Below are 18,823 nucleotides of genomic sequence, written 5' to 3' on the forward strand. Positions count from 1 at the left end.
TCCTCATTAGTTGAATGACATCGCTTGTTTCAAAAAACTAAGTGAGTACTACAAGGTTTGGTGTACATCCGCTTTTTACATGTCAGTCCGCTGTGTCCACCAAACATTCCCTTTTTCCTATTCATTGCGCATCCTCATGCAATCTTTTTCTGAGTGTCTTCTACTGTATTTTCTCTAGCCTTGTAGTGAGGTGTCTGAACTTTTGTGCTCTTGTCTTGATCTCCACTTTTGTTGCTAGCTCTCTAAAAGGATTATTGCTGAAACTGCTTTGATATGCTACATGTCGGGCTGCCAGATCTTTGGTCATGGGATTGAATATGAAGGAGTCTACCTCAAAGAACCCGGTCATGAATGCCTCCTCGAACTTCTGCATGTAGTGGGAGGGTAGAAACATGACGCTTGCATAGAATCCCATGGTGACGTTTTTGCTTGGGATTTCCATCTTCATATTCCAACAGAGTCGTCTAGTGCCTTCCACAAAAATATGCTAGGAATGCTCCGCTGACTCTATATCATTGAAAGCCGTTATGTAGGTGATTATCATCTTGGAAATTTTCACAATCATTTGGCATGCAAAACGGGGATCTCCTTCGTCATGTTGATGACCCCTATGAGCGTCTAAACCATATACTTCTCTGACGGGAGTTGTTATTGATTGGATTTTCTATAACCAAGTTAGTTCAATACCGCCAGTCTTTTGCTTTTCCATGAGTAAAAAGTTTCCCATGATCGCCATATGTTGGTGGGAGAGTAAGTTGGGTCAATCCTGAGGTGTTGCGGAACATTCCTGTAGTATGTTTCGTATGTTGGTTGCTTTTTCTTCAAATTCCAAACATTTCAAATATCTATTGCAAATGTGTTGTTTCACACTTCCTTTCTAACTGTATCATCCATTGGACCTAAATAGTTTTGGGAATTCTTCATTGTTTTCAGTGTTATTGTAGCGGGGGTAATCGCAACATCAGTGGTAGCAATGATGACAACAATGATAATAACGTCAAGCGGGGTTGATTCTGTAGAATGCCCTACTGATTTTGTGTATCCTTATTGGTCAACATGCTTTTCCTCCGCAAAGTATTATGGCCAAGAGGTGTATGAACTTGGTGGTAAAACGAAAGGAAACCTTGCACCTGAGTGGGATGAGAGCAATTCCACTTGGAGCTAAATATCTATTTACACACTTGACTCTAGGGTACACGTTAGTGAAATGGACATGTTTTCATTTTGGGGTGTTTTTGACCAAAAAGAACAAGAACCCCATTAGGCTATGCTATACTAATTTTTCCTTGTTGTTCCACTGGATGAGAAAATGAAGGTTTGCAGTATCGCAATTCGACAATGTGTTGATAAAAAACATAGACACTGGAAGGTTTTTGGGCTGGAGACAAGAAGGCGAGGATGAACATTTCTTGGTGGAAGGAGACGGATTCACTTTCTTTAGGTTTTCCAGAGCTGAGGGTGTTCCATTGGCTTGTCCTAAGAGTGCAAGTGCAAGGTGCGAAGCATATTACATTGTTGATTTCCGTGACCCTTCTATGGGCTTCATAGCATACATTGAGGATAGGGTTACATACTTCAAACGGTCTAACATCTCCAATGCAACTCCTTTTTGGCCTGCCCAAAGGGCAAGGCTATAGCGATGCATTCTCTTTTTGCTGACTAAAATAGAAAAAAAATGAAGTTGTATTTTCAAGCATTTTTTTTATAGGTCAAAAATGTTGATTGATCGAAATAAGATAGTGGGCACTCATTTAGATGACTAGTGTGTATTTTTGGTCAACCCAAAGAAAAATATTCAATTTTTTGATTGGGTGATGCAAGACAATCAAATATATTTAGTATCTTTTGAATCATGGTTTGGACCTCTCCTTAGTCCTGCCTAAATGCGTGGACGGGGAGTCTGGAGTGAGTGGAGTTTGAAATGACCTCGAAAGTCTCTCTCTCTCTCTCTCTCTCTCTCTCTCTCTCTCTCTCTCTCTCTCTCTCTCTCTCTCTCTCTCTCTCTCTCTCTCTCTCTCTAAAGAAAAGATGACTCAAAAATTATCCACTCCTTCTGAAGGCGGGCCGCGGTGGGCGACGCATCTACAGTGCAGCCGCAAATGTGATGTGTCGTGCAAGTGAGTGCAGCAGCGGAACTGCCTCTCTGTCGCACAAGCGCGGAGTGCAAAGCGTCTCTCTCTCTCTCTCTCTCTCTCTCTCTCTCTCTCTCTCTCTCTCTCTCTCTCTCTCTCTCTCTCTCTCTCTCTCTCTCTCTCTCTCTCTCTCTCTCTCTCTCTCTCTCTCTCTCTCTCTCCCTCTCAGCAGTGTGCCATGTCGCCTGCACGAAGTGTTTTGGTTTGGGGGGGAGGAAGAAGGGGGAAGGAATGCTTAGTAGAGACGCATGCATGGAGGGAAAGTTGCGAGCCACTACTGTCTCTTTGACTGCGATGCTGCAGGTGAATGCTCAGGGTTGGAGGCGGTAGAGACGAATTGCAGATCTAAGAAAGGCTGACGAGCGTGACTATGCGGTGGTCTATCTAGAGGTCTCGAGGAGTGCTTGCGCTAGGATCAGAGTGGCCTACAAGCTGTGGTGTTGTCGAATGGGGGTTCTCTTGGTCCTACGTAAAGGTGATGCTATGGGGATGGAGCTCTCGGCTGTCCACTCCCTATTCGGTGGTGTTTGGGACTCAGATCTGGCATATTTTTGTGTTGGGGGCTTGGCGGCGGCCCTTCTTCTCATGGAAGAGAACCTGCTCACCTTGCCGTAGTTGGTTTGCTCATGGGGGTTTCATGGTTGACAGATTATGGACTTTTTGTGGTACCTTTGGTGATGGATGGTCGTGGTCATGTATTCTGTTGGTTTGGTTTTGCTGGTGGATCAATGCTGAAGACTTCGTTCATGTATGTTGGTCGTTCTGGTTTTGGCTCTCCTTTTTGGTGATGGTGGCCCCTTGGGGGTTGGGGTTGGAGGCTATCGGGCTCCACCCATTTCGCGATCTTTGTCCATGTTTCTCCTCGGTGGCGGGTTGGTTTGTGGAAAATGCCAGCTCTCCGGTGGCAGCCGAGTTGGTTGGCTTCGGATTCCCCTTCTTTGGCGGTATATCCTCTCTATCAATGGCTTGGTGGACAAAGGCGTTGATGCGATAGGTCTTCTCTCTTGGTGGCATCCGCAGGGTGCTTGTCCTTCCCTATGTTTGGGTGGCTCCCATGTCAGCAACTGTTATGTCTGTGTCAGGGTGGCTCCCTTCATCAGCTGATGTATGAGGTTAGCTGGTGATTTGGTGTCCGTTTGGTGCCATGGTTCGGTGTGAGCATGACCTTCACTGTATTTTTTTTTATTATTTTATACATTCTCACTCACAAAAAAAAAAGAGAGGCTTCAACAGTAGTCGCCCACTCTGTCTGGCATACAACGCAGGTGCATCCAGGTAGAGGCGGAAGGAGATGGAGGCAGAGGCGTGATACCCTTGGACTACAAGCTGTCGACATGGATTTCTAGAGAGAGAGCACAGGAAAGAATATCCGTAGGGAGTCCCATACTAGTGGGTTTTTAATTGGTTAGAGCTGTGTGCTGCCTGAAGAGTAATAATCCTTTCCTGGTCCTGCTCTTTTCTTTGGTTTACAACATACCTATGAAGGCTCTGTCATAGCCGAGGAAGGATATGAAGCTTTTATGTGATGTATGTGAAAGAACAGTGACCTGCACAGTTTGCTGTGCCGATGAGGCAGAGTTGTGTTCGACATGCGACTCGCAGGTGCATGCTACTAACAAGCCGGCCATCGAACATCATAGGTTTCCCCTCATTCTTGACACCTCAGAACCAACTATTTGCGACATTTTCCAGGTTTCTTTGTGATGTTCATGCATTTGGATTCATTACTGTTCTGACCATGTGATTTAGAGTGGTTTGTAACCTCTGCTCATCTGCTTGGCTCTCAGGATAAAACTGTCCTTTTTCTTCATGTTGAGGACCAAGCTCTTCGCTGTAGAAATTGCGATTTATCGGTGCATTCTTCCAATGCCCTCACAACCAAGCATAGAAGACTCCTCTTGGTAGCCATTACAGTTGGCATGAGCCGTATGGTCACCCTGCCCCCGGCCAAAGAGACAAGCTAAGCACTCAGCATATGCAAGCTACGTATACCAGCTCCCTCAAGGAGAACAACTTTGCCTTGGAGAATTTTGCTACCCACTATTTTGTTTTGGCTGTAGAGAGTCATAGGAAAGATAATGGTGGCATGGGTAGAAAGGGACTTGTGAACAAGCTCCCACCCTCACCTCAAACAGTGAGAAGTAAGATGTTATCTCTTGAGTTCTATACGCTCATCCCTTCTACGGGAATTAGAGGCCAACAGCAAGACAATAGTAGCAGACAACAATAATGACAACAACAGTCACAATGATAGTGTGATGATGGATGTGGATGCCCCTTCGGTTGAGGATTGCAGCATCTCTGATTATCTTAACTCTGATGCCTTTGGATGGAGGCTTGACGAGCTACTCTCTGATCTGGTTGGTGCTAGATTATGTGATAGCGACCGAACTGTTGCCTCCCAAGGTAGCTCTGCATTGTTGCTTGAATTCCGTTAAATTCATTGAGTCGATAGCAAGCTGCCAGTAAATGTATTTCATATGTCACAAAAGGAGCAACAACTTTGTTTTAGGATGTTTCTAACAAAGGAATCAACATTTATTTATCAGTCATGATTTGTGTCTCTGAGTCGATAACAAGGCCAGTAAATGTATTTCACATGTCACAAAAGGAACAAAAACTTTGTTTTAGGATGTTCCTAACGAAGGAATCAACATTTATTTATCTGTCATGATTTGTGTCTCCATAGTTGTGCAAGCACTATCTTCTAAAATACTGCAGATTTCACTACAAGAGGCTCTTCATATTAGCGACGCTCACACAGCGACGCTCAAAAAAAAATTTCCCGGCGTCGCTATAAGCGTCGCTATGAGCGTCGTAAATTTATTTGTAAATTTGCGACGCTCATAGCGACGCTTATAGCGACGCTCATAGCGACACCGGCTGGGGTAAAAAAAATAACCGAGCGCGCCCAAAAACTCAGATCTCAGATCTGAGTTTTTCGGCGCCCTCAAGCAAGGAGCAGGTAACGCTCTCCCTCACTCTCTCTCTCTCTTTTTCTTCTCCACACACACACACACACACACACACACACACACGAGGAGAGGAAGGAGAGCCAGGTATGCTCCTTCCCTCTCCTCATTCTCATGTTCCCTTCCCCTCTTTCTCTCTCCCTCTCTCTCTCTCTCACACACACACATACACACACACACATAGTGTTTTTGAGAGAGAGAGAGAGAGAGAGAGAGAGAGTACAAACAAAAACAAAAACGCGCACACACATACATAAACAAAGAATGCACACACACATTGAGAGAGAAAAAGAGAGAGAGAGCATGCATAAACAAAAAACGCACGCATTGAGAGAGGAAAAGAGAGAGAGAACATGCATAAACAAAAAACGCACACATTGAGAGAGGAAAAGAGAGAGAAAACATGCATACGATCCAAAAAAACGCACACACATTGAGAGAGAAAGAGAGAGAAACTAATTTAACGTCGTAGGAAACTAATTAAAATTAAAAGACCTAAAGATCTAGCCGACGAGGAGTTGAACTGAAGACCTATTATTCAAGAGGGAAATGGCATAATCAATCTATCATACTTGGCATGGGTGATAGAAAGGTTATACCATTTATCTCTTTTTATTGGCACACACATCCACACACGCGTACACACACAAGAAGAAGAGAGTTATAACGTCGTAGGAAACTATCTTAAAAGACGTTAAAGATTAGGTTATATGTAGACTTACATTAAATTAGATTTAGGTTTATTTTTAACTAGATTTACGTTTATTTAAGCTAGATTTAGATTTACGTTATATTAGATTAGATTTAGGTCTCCATAGATTGCGATGCCTGCATGAAGCGGGTGAAGAAAGCCCTCAATGGAATATAGGGTATTGCTGCCTTCACTCATGGTGGGCTCCGTCGATCCAAAAGTACTGGTGAAATGTCTTCAGAAGATAGGGAAGAAGGTGGATCTTCAGGGCGGCAAGAGTCACTACATCCCCGACACAATGACCATCTAGACAACCTCTAGTCATTAGACTTACGTTAAATTAGATTTAGCTTTATTTTTAGTTAGATTTACGTTTATTTAGATTTACGCTTATTTACGTTAGATCGAGTCCACGCAAGAATTACTTACGGTTTAGGGTTTAGAGTTAGACGAACAGTGAAAAGATCTACTGTGAAAAGATGTTAAGATGAAGTGAAGTGCTACAGCTAGAGAAGAGGCAAAGGGATTTTGTCCACTACATGCAGTATCATGTAGACGTGGGTGTGTAGATTTCTTGTACCCACAAATATAGGTATTGACCAATAAAGACGAGATTATAACCCGGTGGTTCTGATCTCCGTGCACCTCTAGACCGAGGTGTGCGGGGATTGGACATGACTAGAGAATGTGAGGTAAAGAGAGAGAGAGAGAGAGAGAGAGAGAGAGAGAGAGAGAGAGATAGATAGAGAGAGAGAGAGAGAGATAAGACGAAGAATGCCAATAGAATATTAAATTTGTTGTCCAGGTTATAAGTTTTTTATCCTCATTATGAGTAGCGACGAGGATGTGGGACCGTCCAACCGAAACACCTATCTCTCAACGAGGGTCTTATGTCCTTGTAATCAATGCAAGCATACTGTGCGATGGACAAGACGTGTTTCTTTGCAGCACGTTCGCGAATTTGGCGAGTTCGATCCATCTATTATAGATCGAGTTGTTGCCAATTATAACTCGTCGGACTCTGACGCTGGCCAACAAGCAGCAATCTTGCAACCCAATAGACGTGTTCACAGGCGCTTTGGTCAAGCAGCATATGTGAGGCCACAAGATGTAGCCTCTGACAACTCGGGGGATGATCATGCAGAGCACATTCCCAACGAGGCAATGTTTGAGCCCGAGATTGATGAAATGATCGAGACGATCATGGATTCAGAAAGGCTTATCTATGATGATATGAAAAGTGAAGCCGATACGTCATTGTATAATGGAGCACGTATGTCTAGATTGAAAGCACTCCTGGTTCTTCTCAACATGCAGGCAAAGTTTGGATGGAGTGACACTAGCGTCACAGCGCTTTTCAGGTGATCTATTACAATTAGTTTACTTTAATAGAACTCTAAATGTATAATGATCTGATAGATTTTTACACGATTGTATCATATTTTTATGTTGTGTAGATTGCTGAAAGAGCACATACTACCAGCTGACAATGTGATGCCAGATTCCCGAGATGAAGCAAGAAAGATTTTGCGAAACTTGGGGATGGATTACAATTCTATCCACGCTTGTCCTAATGACTGCATTCTTTTCAGAGGGGAATACACAGACATGGAGAAGTGTCCGAAATGTGATTCCGAAAGATATCGAGTAGATCTCCACGGGACAAAAATTCCACAAAAGGTTTTGCGACATTTTCCTTTGCTTCCTCGCATCAAGCATTTCTTCGAATGTAAGTCCATGGCCGCCCTAGCATCATGGCATGAGGAGAATAAATCTTCGGATGGTGTGCTACGAATTCCTGCAGATTGCGCAGCCTGGAAACATATAGATGGAACATGGTCGGATTTTGCCAGGGAAGCTCGAAATTTGCGCTTAGGCCGGGCTATGGATGGCGTAAATCCATTTGGTCAAAGATCAATATCTTACAGTGTATGGCCCGTTGTCATCGTCAACTACAACATTCCCCCGTGGTTGACTACGAAGAAGGGGCACCTATGGCTAAGCTTGATTGTGCCAGGGCGATATAAAGTGGGGAATATGGATGTGTATCTTCGTCCACTATTGGAAGAGCTACAACAATTGTGGATTGGCATAGAGGTGGTGGATATGAGCCGACACACAGGACGACGAAATGCTTTGATCAGAGGTATTCTAATGTGGACCATGCATGACTATCCCGGGCTAACAGAATGCTCAGGTGATCTATTGACACTCCTCACTCAGACACTGTAAATCTTGTTTTTTCCCATAGTTGATCTATTATCATGTGTATACATGCAGGGCTTCAAACAAGCGGATACAGAGCATGTGTCACATGTGGACCTAGACTGAATGCACGTAGGGCACCCTCACTGAAGAAGCAAATCTACGAAGGTCATCAAGCGTATCTTCCAGAGAATCATGTGTTACGCGACGGCTTTTTGGGAAGAGAGCCACCAAGGATGTCTGCACAAGCATGGTTAGAGCAGAAGGAGATGTGTGATGACGGATTGCCTCCAGGGATGAAGAGACTATCTCTATGGTACGAGTTACCATACTGGCCCCGACTCGTGATCAATCACTTGCTCGATCCAATGCACATATTCAAGAATGTGGGTAATCTACTATGGGACCATTTGACCGGCAAGAAAGATACTTTGGGAGCCAGAGTTGACCTTAGAAATGTGGATCGTATGGAGCAATATTGGCCGCAAACAGCCTCTGTATACATGCAGGGCTTCAAACAAGCGGATACAGAGCATGTGTCACATGTGGACCTAGACTGAATGCACGTAGGGCACCCTCACTGAAGAAGCAAATCTACGAAGGTCATCAAGCGTATCTTCCAGAGAATCATGTGTTACGCGACGGCTTTTTGGGAAGAGAGCCACCAAGGATGTCTGCACAAGCATGGTTAGAGCAGAAGGAGATGTGTGATGACGGATTGCCTCCAGGGATGAAGAGACTATCTCTATGGTACGAGTTACCATACTGGCCCCGACTCGTGATCAATCACTTGCTCGATCCAATGCACATATTCAAGAATGTGGGTAATCTACTATGGGACCATTTGACCGGCAAGAAAGATACTTTGGGAGCCAGAGTTGACCTTAGAAATGTGGATCGTATGGAGCAATATTGGCCGCAAACAGCCTCTGATGGATCGATAAAACTCCCTAAAGCACCATGGATTTTCACAGGAGCCCAAGAACGCAAAGTAAAAGAGGCCATTCGATCTTTGCGGACCCCCACTAGCGTAATGCACTCGCTCCGAACGTGTTTTACTAAAGAAGGAAAGCTTACCGGTTTGAAGTCACACGATTGGCATAAAATGTGTCAGGTACGTTCATAGTGGACTTTAATATCATTGCATAAAATGTGGACTTTAATATCATTGCTACACATACTTTACAGTTTATTTTACCGGTTGCCATTGAGGGATGTTTGTCTCTCGACATCCGTAACACAATCTACAAACTTGCAAAGCTGGTGCAATGGATCTCACAAAACGAGATCGACGTAGACTCCATACCATTCGCCAAAGTAAATGCTGCGGAGCTTGTGTGCATGTTTGAGAAACATTTTCCTACTACAATGCTAACCATTCAGGTGCATCTTCTTGTTCACATAGTTGATGAGGTGGAAATAGCTGGCACAGTTCATTCCAGATGGATGTTCTTCTTAGAGCGTTTCATGAAAACGCTTAAGGGATATGTGCGTCAAAAGGCACGTCCGGAGGGTAGCATGGCAGAAGGTTGGTTGGTATCAGAGTCCCTAGTGTACATTGGAGAGTGGCTAGACGGATTTGATAAATCCCGGGACATGCTATGGCGAACCATAGATGATGAGCGCATATCTGGGATTGTCATGTGCAATCTCGGTGTTGAGAAGAAGATGACGGAAGATCTAGAGGCTAAAATCAACCGATTTTGCATGCTTCACAATCCAGTGATGCAAAAGTGGATTTCACAATATGAGGATGCAAAGCAAGAGCGACAAAGGGCACGAATCGAGTGGAGACGGGGAAGACGACCACCGATGCACTATCCAGCGGTTCTAGAGAGCCTACCAACCTTCATGAGCTTAAGATGGTTGCACAACCAATTGAAAAGCGCACAACAATGCGGTGACGAAGTGACTGAAGAAGAGTGGGAGTACTCTCGGGGTTGCGCGACCAAGGTAAGTTTGCAATGTACGACTAGCAAGTGACTTTATTTATAAACGTTTGAACGGCCACTCATAATCTTTGTTCGTTGTAGTATAAGTCATACACAACAGCATGGTGTAAAGGTCGACATTTTAGGGTGGAACGAATCGACAAAAAGCGTTTTACTCAAGATTGTGGAATCATGGCAAAATTTGAACAGTCTAGCCGACGACGTTCCTCTGATGCAGATCCTGTGGTGGCGGAACTCACTTACTTCGGCACGCTGCAAGAGATTTTGAGGATCGATTACAGAGGATTTTTTGTCGACTTGTTCGACGTGCAATGGTTCAAGATAATCATGGAGGGTCGCAACGCTACTGTGCGTAGAGGAGAGTCTGGTTTTCTTGAGGTGGATTCTACTAAGAAATGGACTGACCTAAGAGACACTTTCGTACTACCCGAGCATTGTGAACAAGTAAGTATATAAATAGTTAACATCCCCCTTTTACAAGTTATGTGCTTGAAAGCTCTCATGTAAGTTATGTGGCTCTGGCAGTAGTATTTCATCCTACAAAGTCTACATCAAACTGGTGGTACGTCATAGAGGTAGCCCCTCGTAGTGCAAGGACGTATGAAGGCTACCATGTGCCAATCACAACGACATCAATGGAGGAGATCAGAGAAGATGCTCAATCAGAAGCCGCTGCGGTGGTGCCAGACGAGCATCAAGATGCTACTACTCTATATGGGGTGCATGCAGAGGAGCTACAAAATGAAACAGAGGATATGTGTTTAAACGGAGAGCTCTATATAGATATAGGAAGTTATGCTGAGTTATGCGAGGATGAGAGAGAGATCTCTTAAAGCCACAAATATTGTATTTGAACAATTTTGCTCCGTGTTGTAAAAGCTCTGGCTCTCTAAGTACCTTCCATGGTGTATAACGCTCTTTTCTACTCGCGCTCACATCTTTTGATTGAAAATTCTGAGTTTTCGACTTGCCTCTTCTATCACTCGATTCATTGCGTCATTGTATTTATATGCGTCATTACGTCATTGTATTTAATGGTCTTTGCGTCATTGTCTACTCTATTCATTCAATATTAAGTTTAAATATTCGTGTGTTTAATGCAGGTATGGATGATGAGGAGTTTCTTTCTTCTTTGTCACCGCAGCAGAGACAGTGGTACGTGGAGCGTCATCGCTCTGGCGCATCATCGCGCGTTCCTACACCATCCGCATCTCCCTCTCTTTCGGAGCATTCGGCGCGCTCCGAAGCTTCGGCGTCGACGAGACGAGCGTCACACTCGTCTAGACACCGGCGCTCTAGTGGTGGCGGTGGCGGTTGTTGTGGGGATTCCGCCACCGATGCCTCCACACCGCCTCGTGTTCGACGAGGCTCTTTACCCTCCCCTTCTTTGCCCTCCCCCACACCAGCCACAGCATCCCCATCTACGCCAGGTTTTGCACGGCTGACTGTTCCTAGAAGCTACACACCTCTACCTACTCCGCCAGGAGCCACCCCACTCGACACTCCTCGCTTCGGGGCCCAGACGCCGGTGGAGACACCTGACGTCTGTACCCCCATCGACACGCCGCTAGAGACCCCTGCCGGGACACCCAGGTTCACGCGTCACCGGCCAGAGGGGTTGCCTTACTCCGTCGACATCAGCGGCGGCATCATCATGGATGATGACGGCAAGAAGGTGATCTCGCGCATGCGTGGTCTTTGCTCTCAGCTGTTTAGACACTATATACTAAACAAATGGAGTGAAGTACCAAGTGATTTAAAAAACAGAGTCATCAGCATACTTCATGATGAGTTTCTCGTTCCAACACGGGATCAGCGCTTCAATGAAGACCTGATGAAGATTCGAATGCGCGAATACTGCAAACACAAGCGTTCCGAAGTGCAAAAAGCAATCAAGAATGGGTGGAATAGGCCAGATTGGCTGGCCAAAGAAGATTGGAAGAATGCGAAGAAAGCAGCGCGCGAGAATCCCGACAAGTGGAAGCAACAAAAGGATGCAGCCAGAGCGCGAGTAGAGGCAGGGAGCTCGCACCACTTGGGGAGCGGTGGATGGGCATCATTTGAGGCCGATTTTGTAAGTCTTTTCACATTGCTCTTTATGCATGTTCGATAGTTTAGGGTTTATGAGTTTTTTAGTTCTAACATAATGAAATCTTTGTATGTTTTGACAGTGGTCGATGACAGGACGTGATCCCACACCGTACGAGCGCGAGTACGCAGGCAGGAAGGGCTTAAACGCCCTGATGGACATTCTCAGTTCTCGCGGCGGCATGGTTAGTATTAGGGTTTACTCTTTTTTATTTTTTGTATTGTTTTATAAATGTCGTTATATGTTTATATTTACTGAAAACTGTCTTATTGTCTTTTTTTGCAGAATCCGACAGATACGCCGCTTGGACGCGATGAGACGTCTGACTAGACGACGTCAGTTTAGCCGTAGCTAGATAGCATTAGTTTAGGGTTTCTCATAGCTTATGTATCATGAGACGGATTTTATACGTCTTTTTGAACCATGTATATTATTACATTTGTCACCGCAGTTCCTTTTGCCAATCAATTCTTTATGCCTATGATGTTGTACAATTGTCATTATTACATTTGCCAATCAATTCATTTTGCCTATGATGTGTACAATTGTCAATTTTGCAAACAATGCGTCTTGTGGGTGACTATTTTGGGTCTATTATCTGCCTTTGCACTTTTTTTAAAAACTGAATCAAGTACAATATGGTTGATGGGTGGCAGGGCATTCAATGCCCTGCCACCAAAAAAATATTCTCTCGGGCGTCGCTATTTATGGCTCTGTAGTGTCGCTATGAGCGTTGCTATAGTCTTCTGTGAGAGCGTCGCTATATGCGTCGCTATATAGCGACGCTGATAGCGACGCATATAGCGACGCCTATAGCGACGCTCTCGTAGCGACGGTTTTAGCGACGCCGGGGGTTATAAAAACCCAATGTATTTCCGTCGCTAACAGCGTCACAAGAGCACACAACCTCTTGTAGTGTTTGTGATGTATTTTGTTGATTTGATTATTGAGCTTTGCTCGTGTTTGCCTTTTGTTGATTTTATTATTGAGCATTACTCGTGTTTGCCTTTTGGTTCTCCTCTAGGAAAGCAACATAGTGGGCTTTGGCCTTCATGAAGAGAACTCTTGCTTTGCAGAGCTAGACTTCCTAGAGGAGCATGAGCTCAGCCCTTCTCAGGAGGAGAGTGTGGCATTGGGTCCACAAATGCCTTCCCCTCCGACACATTCTGGCCTTGGTGCGTCTCGAGGGCTTGGGAAGATGACATGTCCAGCTGTGCTGATGAGCCTTGGGAATTTGCTACCTGTTTATTGGTCCAGATCATAACATCAATGATTTCTCTGTTGTTCTGGATGTCTTCAAGCTAATGTGATTACCTGCTTCCACCTATTTGGTTGTAGGTGGAAGGTGCACACTCGTCTTTTGGATACACAGAGTTTTGTATAGGTGGTTTGAGAGCATGAGTAACGTTTGTGTGTGCCATGTTTGTGTGGGAGATAGCTCTCTCTCTCTCTCTCTCTCTCTCTCTCTCTCAAAGTAGCTTTATGACACCGAAGATTAAACATGAGTAACGTTTGTGCCTACCATGTTTGTGTGGGGGTGTGTGGTCATGAGGTCAATTAGGATCTAGAGCCCAAATCGACACGAGAAGACTTGAGAGTGTTTTAGAGAAAAATTTTGTGGAGAGATCATTGTTCTAATGAGCAATGAAAGAGAAAGGGAAGAGGAGAAAATTTGTTGCTTCATAGCAGCTAGATTCTCAAGGTTTTGGGTCTCTAGACCCCCCTATATGCATACACTTCTCACTCGCACAATGTAGAAGATTGTACATACACATGAATGCAAGAGGTTGCTAGATGTATGGAGGGTTTGAATCTCTTTGGGTTTCCTGTTCATTGGTAGATTGGGCCATCATGATGGCTAGGAAAGTATGCAAAGCACAGAGATAAGGTAGCAAGGAGAGAGAAGAGGATAAAGTTGCCAAAGAGGCCACAAGTCTACCGATAGTAGTGTTACCATAAGGGAAGGGAAGGTCCAAAGTCCAAAACTCCAACTCTTTGGTTTGATCACATGATTCACACCCCATCAAATATGATGGGTGTGGATGCCATCTAAAGTCAAGCCTTCTTGGTGCATAGAGACCCCATATCAATTCAAATTTTCATCGATGTGCCCATGCTTGGAAATGAGCATACTATTTTGCATGATTGAAATTCTGAGGACTTATGGCCATAGCCAGTGTAGTTTCAATCCTATTTGCAGGCCTTGTGATTTTATCACTTGTTTGCTCTTGCGTAGCGATGTAACTACCACCTTCTCCTCTACACAAGCCATTGAAACGTCCACCATCTAATGGACCATCTAATTTCCGATTGCGTACTTGCAAAGTTGTAAAACTCCTAATAATCCATCCATGCTTTGCTTTCTTGTAATGTCCATGTGACTTGCAATTGAGCTATGTACTTAGAATCCACAAGGTTCTCTTTCATCCAAGAATGTCTAGTAGTATGCATTAGCTTGTTTTTTCTCGATTGATATGCAATTGTGTGCGTGTGTGTGTGTGTGTGTGTGTGTGTGTGTGTGTGTGTGTGAGAGAGAGAGAGAGAGAGAGAGAGAGAGAGAGAGAGAGAGAGAAGAAGAAGGGGGGCCGGGGGGCAAGAGATTAGGCGCTCGTGTGTGCTAGCTTTGACCAATGGACATGTGACTTGCCCTACTTCCTTTTTGGCCTGCCCAAAGGGCTAAGGCCATAATGACGTGTTCCCTTTTTGTTAGTGAAAAAGGGAGAATAAAAAAAAAATAAATATTTTTTTAAATTATTATCAACGTGGGGAAGGAAGTAGGGAGAAACTATACACATATCATGTATTTACAACTGATTACTGCACATTACACCCTCGAGGGGCAACATTTTGATTAGCCAAGCATACAAAGGATACTCATTCCAAAGACAAGGGTTAATCATGAAAAGGCATCATAGTTATACGCACATGCCGACTCCCTTTCATTAGCCCGTTTGGCATTACCCTTCCTCTTCCTTGTGGCCAACGTGGCAGTGGCAGGTAGAGGTCAGTGTGCACCAAATGCAAGCAAGCTTCCCCTCGAGCTGCGGGTAATATGCATCGACATCAAGCCTGCAATACCTGCAATTCAAGAGCTCAAGTTGAGACCTCAAGTGCTGCAGCCTCGAGCTGCGGATATACACCTCTAGTTGTCGGCACTCTTAAGTTTACAGCCTCCCACAGTCCTCCTACGTTTCTCGCGCACCTCAGTCCAAGATGATCTACCACTACGTATCTTGCGCACCTCAGTCCAAGCAGATCTGCCTATATGTATATATTGAACGAGCCTTCAACTCCTCGCTATATATAGCTTAAGGATCCAATAACTTAGCTAGCAGCACACCCCTGCAACCCAAGCAAACTAAATCTGCAGCCCATAGCTCGAGAGATATGTAGCACCGCTTGATTCCACCTCACCGCTTGAGTCCACCTCACTTGCGCCCTGGGGTGTCTGAGGCGACGATCGTCACAACCTTTACATGAGCACGCTGGCAGCAGAAGATCATGCCATACAAAGGTTTTCTCACTTCATGAATATTAACATGGTTGGGAGTTGAAGGAATGCGAACATGGCCGGGAGGTTGAGCAGGCAAGCGAGATGAAGAGGAGAGTGATGAAGCCGAGGGCCACAGAGAATGTAGGTGATTAATGGGCTGGAAAACCCCTCTCCAAGCTCATGCGCGCTCTCTCTCTCTCTCTCTCTCTCTCTCTCTCCACCCTGCGGCTAGCTGTACGAGGTTGTGCTGATGGGCGCTGTGGAGGGTTACAAAGTTTTGTGGGTGGGGGGGGGGGGGCTGGGGAGGTCCTGAACTCGAGCCTTGCCAAGTTCTGATGAGGGCAGTAGCAATAGCAGCATGACACAGTACAACACTGTTCTCAGGCAAAGCTCCGTGCCGGCCCTGGGATCTCCGATCTCAGTGTTGAGCCATCAAGCTAACAATCGTGGAGGGTAGATTAGTGCCCAAAAAAACGGAGGTTTAGTGTAATCTATCCTACTCTCAATAATTTGAAGGTGAAAAAAACCAAGAACTTTTGGAAGCTTTTAGTGTATTTGACGATGAGAGCAGCACAACCCCTGCCATCGTGTGGGTCTCAGCCTTTGCCTCTGGCATTCCAACCTCTTCCGCCTGTGCCGCAGCTTTCTCCGCCCTCCTCGACCTCCTACACGCCACCTTTTACATTCCTAAGGTCACCTTTGACACCTGCTCTGCCCAGACGCCAACGTCTCGACATCATATGTTCATTTTAGCTTTTAATTTACTTCCGTTTATTTTTTTTACCAGACATTGTGTATTCTCATTGGCCATTTTGGCCTTTTGAAGACGGTTAAGAATATCCACCAAGTTCGTATCTATTTGCTCTCATCAGTCATTTTGGCCTTTTGAAGACGTTAATATAACATTTCATTTCATTTCTCTCTCTCTCTCTCTCTCTCTCTCTCTCTCTCTCACACACACACACACACACACACACACACACACATAGAGTTTTACCGAACCTCGAGTAAGTTTTTCCGAGTAGAGCAAAAGTCGAGCAGATCCCATGAAAAGAAATAATGAAAACCAAATAAATTACATGCTCGGGGGACTCACTCTATATACAAGAGAGGACGCCACCTGCGAGCGGACCACTTTGATAAAACCCCTATATACGACCCATATTAGGGAGTATGACTCCCCTTTCTACACTTATACAAAAATCGATGAGAAAAACTATCATACCCCTATCTTACATATAAAAGTTAGGTCTCACATGATCTAATATAGTAAAACTAGTCAAAGAGCATGTAGCATAGTGAATGGCAATGTACTATGGAGCCACTTCTATTAAATAATAACTAGATGTACCCTCAATGTGTTTTAGTTTGACTTTCAAACTATGTACCCAATTAGCCTGTACTCTGGCTACTCTCCAATTCTGACCCATCCAAAGCTGGTGTAAATCAACCCTTGACCTGCTCAAAATTAGCCCTTATCTATGATTGGCTTGATGCAAAATTTGATGTGTGACCTGATAAAAAAATTTCCTAATGCATGCGAGTTCTAGTGCACATCAGTGACCAATCATTACAAGTAATCAACCCAGGCTAGGTCCCCCCCTCATAAATATGATACCCCCCCTTCCTTATTTTAGCTTGGGAGATAAATTATTGAGGGCCTCCCCCTAGATTATACGCTTACGTAACTTATAAAAAACCCCCCCTCCCCTGCACTTACGTGGTGTGGTAAGTTTTTCATGGTGAATCCACCGAGATTACATGAAACATTTTAAATAAATAGCTCTCAGAATCTATTTTGAATATAGGTTGGCCTTTATGAAATTGCAAACTACTTAAGCATAATTTAACTCAAGTAAACATTTCACCAGTTGAAGTAATTTCTTGTAGGTTACTTTCACTTATATATGAATCTTCTAAAGTGTGTATATGAGAAAACGTTCACGGATTTAATCAACCATCAATAGTTACATTGCATCCTATGGTGTAGCTTCAAAGTCGACATGGCTTGTGAGCACAATGGAAGGTGCTACATGAAGCTCAACCAACATTTACATATAAACAACACCCACAATTACGATGTTACAATATTTGAACTCTTTTAAAAATACACATGTATATGTAATGCAAGTCGCTTAGACTATGTCGGCTAGTAGGCTAGTTTTAGCCCCATGCAAAAAGGTATTGTGTGCTCTATCTTACTGGTGCATTATATGTGAGTAAATATTTAAAATTGTTTAACTCTAGGATTTATCATTACATTCTCCAATTGCAAAATATGAAACTAAAAATTTGACCATGAAAGGTGGCTTACGATGTTAAAGAGGGGGAGGAGAATGATGTTGAAAATACCTTGATTTAGATCAATGCCAAGATAGGTGTAAAGATAAATTATGCATGTATGAAACCTATAGAGAGGCAACGATGCCTCTCTAAGAGATGCAACATGAGCAATCCTCACAAGGGCTTCTCTTGATGATCATTCCTCGCTCACCACACTGAATGCTATAGGTTGATGCTCAAGCTAGGTTTAGACAACTCGACGTTTAAGAAGCACAAAGGGGAATGCATCCCTTGTGGCGCATGCTCATTGAAATAAGATGATTTTGCAAATTTCCGAACCCTCCAAACTTTGGGCAAGACCCCCCACCTCCCGAAGAAAACTCTTCCATGCAATTTATCAATGTAGTTTGCAAGAATCAGAGTTTGAACCCCAGCTCACAGGACGAGGATGAAGTGTCAGATAGCAGGCATTATCCCAATTGGATGTTGAAGAGACCCAACTTTTTTATTGAAGACTGCGTTCCGTCCGAACATAGTAGCTGGCGGAAAAAGTAAAAGTGAAACTTCTCTCACGTGAATCCAACCTCATTGAAAATATCTAAATAGACTACATCAAGGTGCCACGTTTTAGAATGCCCAAATAATGATCATCTCTCTCCCTCTCTCCCTCTCTCTCTCTCTCTCTCTTCTTCTACTTCTTCTTCTTCTTCTTCTTCTTCTTCTTCTACTCGTGCTCCGCCTGGCATGGTCAGCGTGTGTGAGGCCCCCCGACCCCCACCCTCCATCTCTCTCGTACAACAGATGAGCTGCTGAGCTGGAGCTCCCAGTGCACGCCAGTCGGTCAAGCTCTCTCTCTCTCTCTCTCTCATTGACAGAGTTTGGGGGGGGGGGGGGGATCTAGAGGCAATGATGCTGCTCTAATTTTCTCACATGTACAGCACGTGACTCCTCCCACCCTATCCTTCCTCAGAAAGAGCCATGGAAACGATCGAGAGGTGCGGCTCAC

General features: G+C 44.4%; 3 pseudogenes; all 3 read left to right on the forward strand.

The window, feature by feature from the left end:
• LOC147418809 (uncharacterized) overlaps positions 1–14,344 on the forward strand; it is a 36,471-nt pseudogene extending 22,127 nt beyond the window's left edge.
• LOC147418810 (uncharacterized) lies at positions 2,622–3,126 on the forward strand (annotated as a pseudogene).
• On the forward strand, positions 3,642–13,351 carry LOC147418811 (uncharacterized; annotated as a pseudogene).
• Positions 14,345–18,823: the final 4,479 nt, after the last annotated feature.

The sequence above is a fragment of the Adiantum capillus-veneris genome, chromosome 29 (genome assembly GCF_014529385.1).
Source record: "Adiantum capillus-veneris isolate H3 chromosome 29, ASM1452938v2, whole genome shotgun sequence".
NCBI classification, from domain to species: domain Eukaryota; kingdom Viridiplantae; phylum Streptophyta; class Polypodiopsida; order Polypodiales; family Pteridaceae; genus Adiantum; species Adiantum capillus-veneris.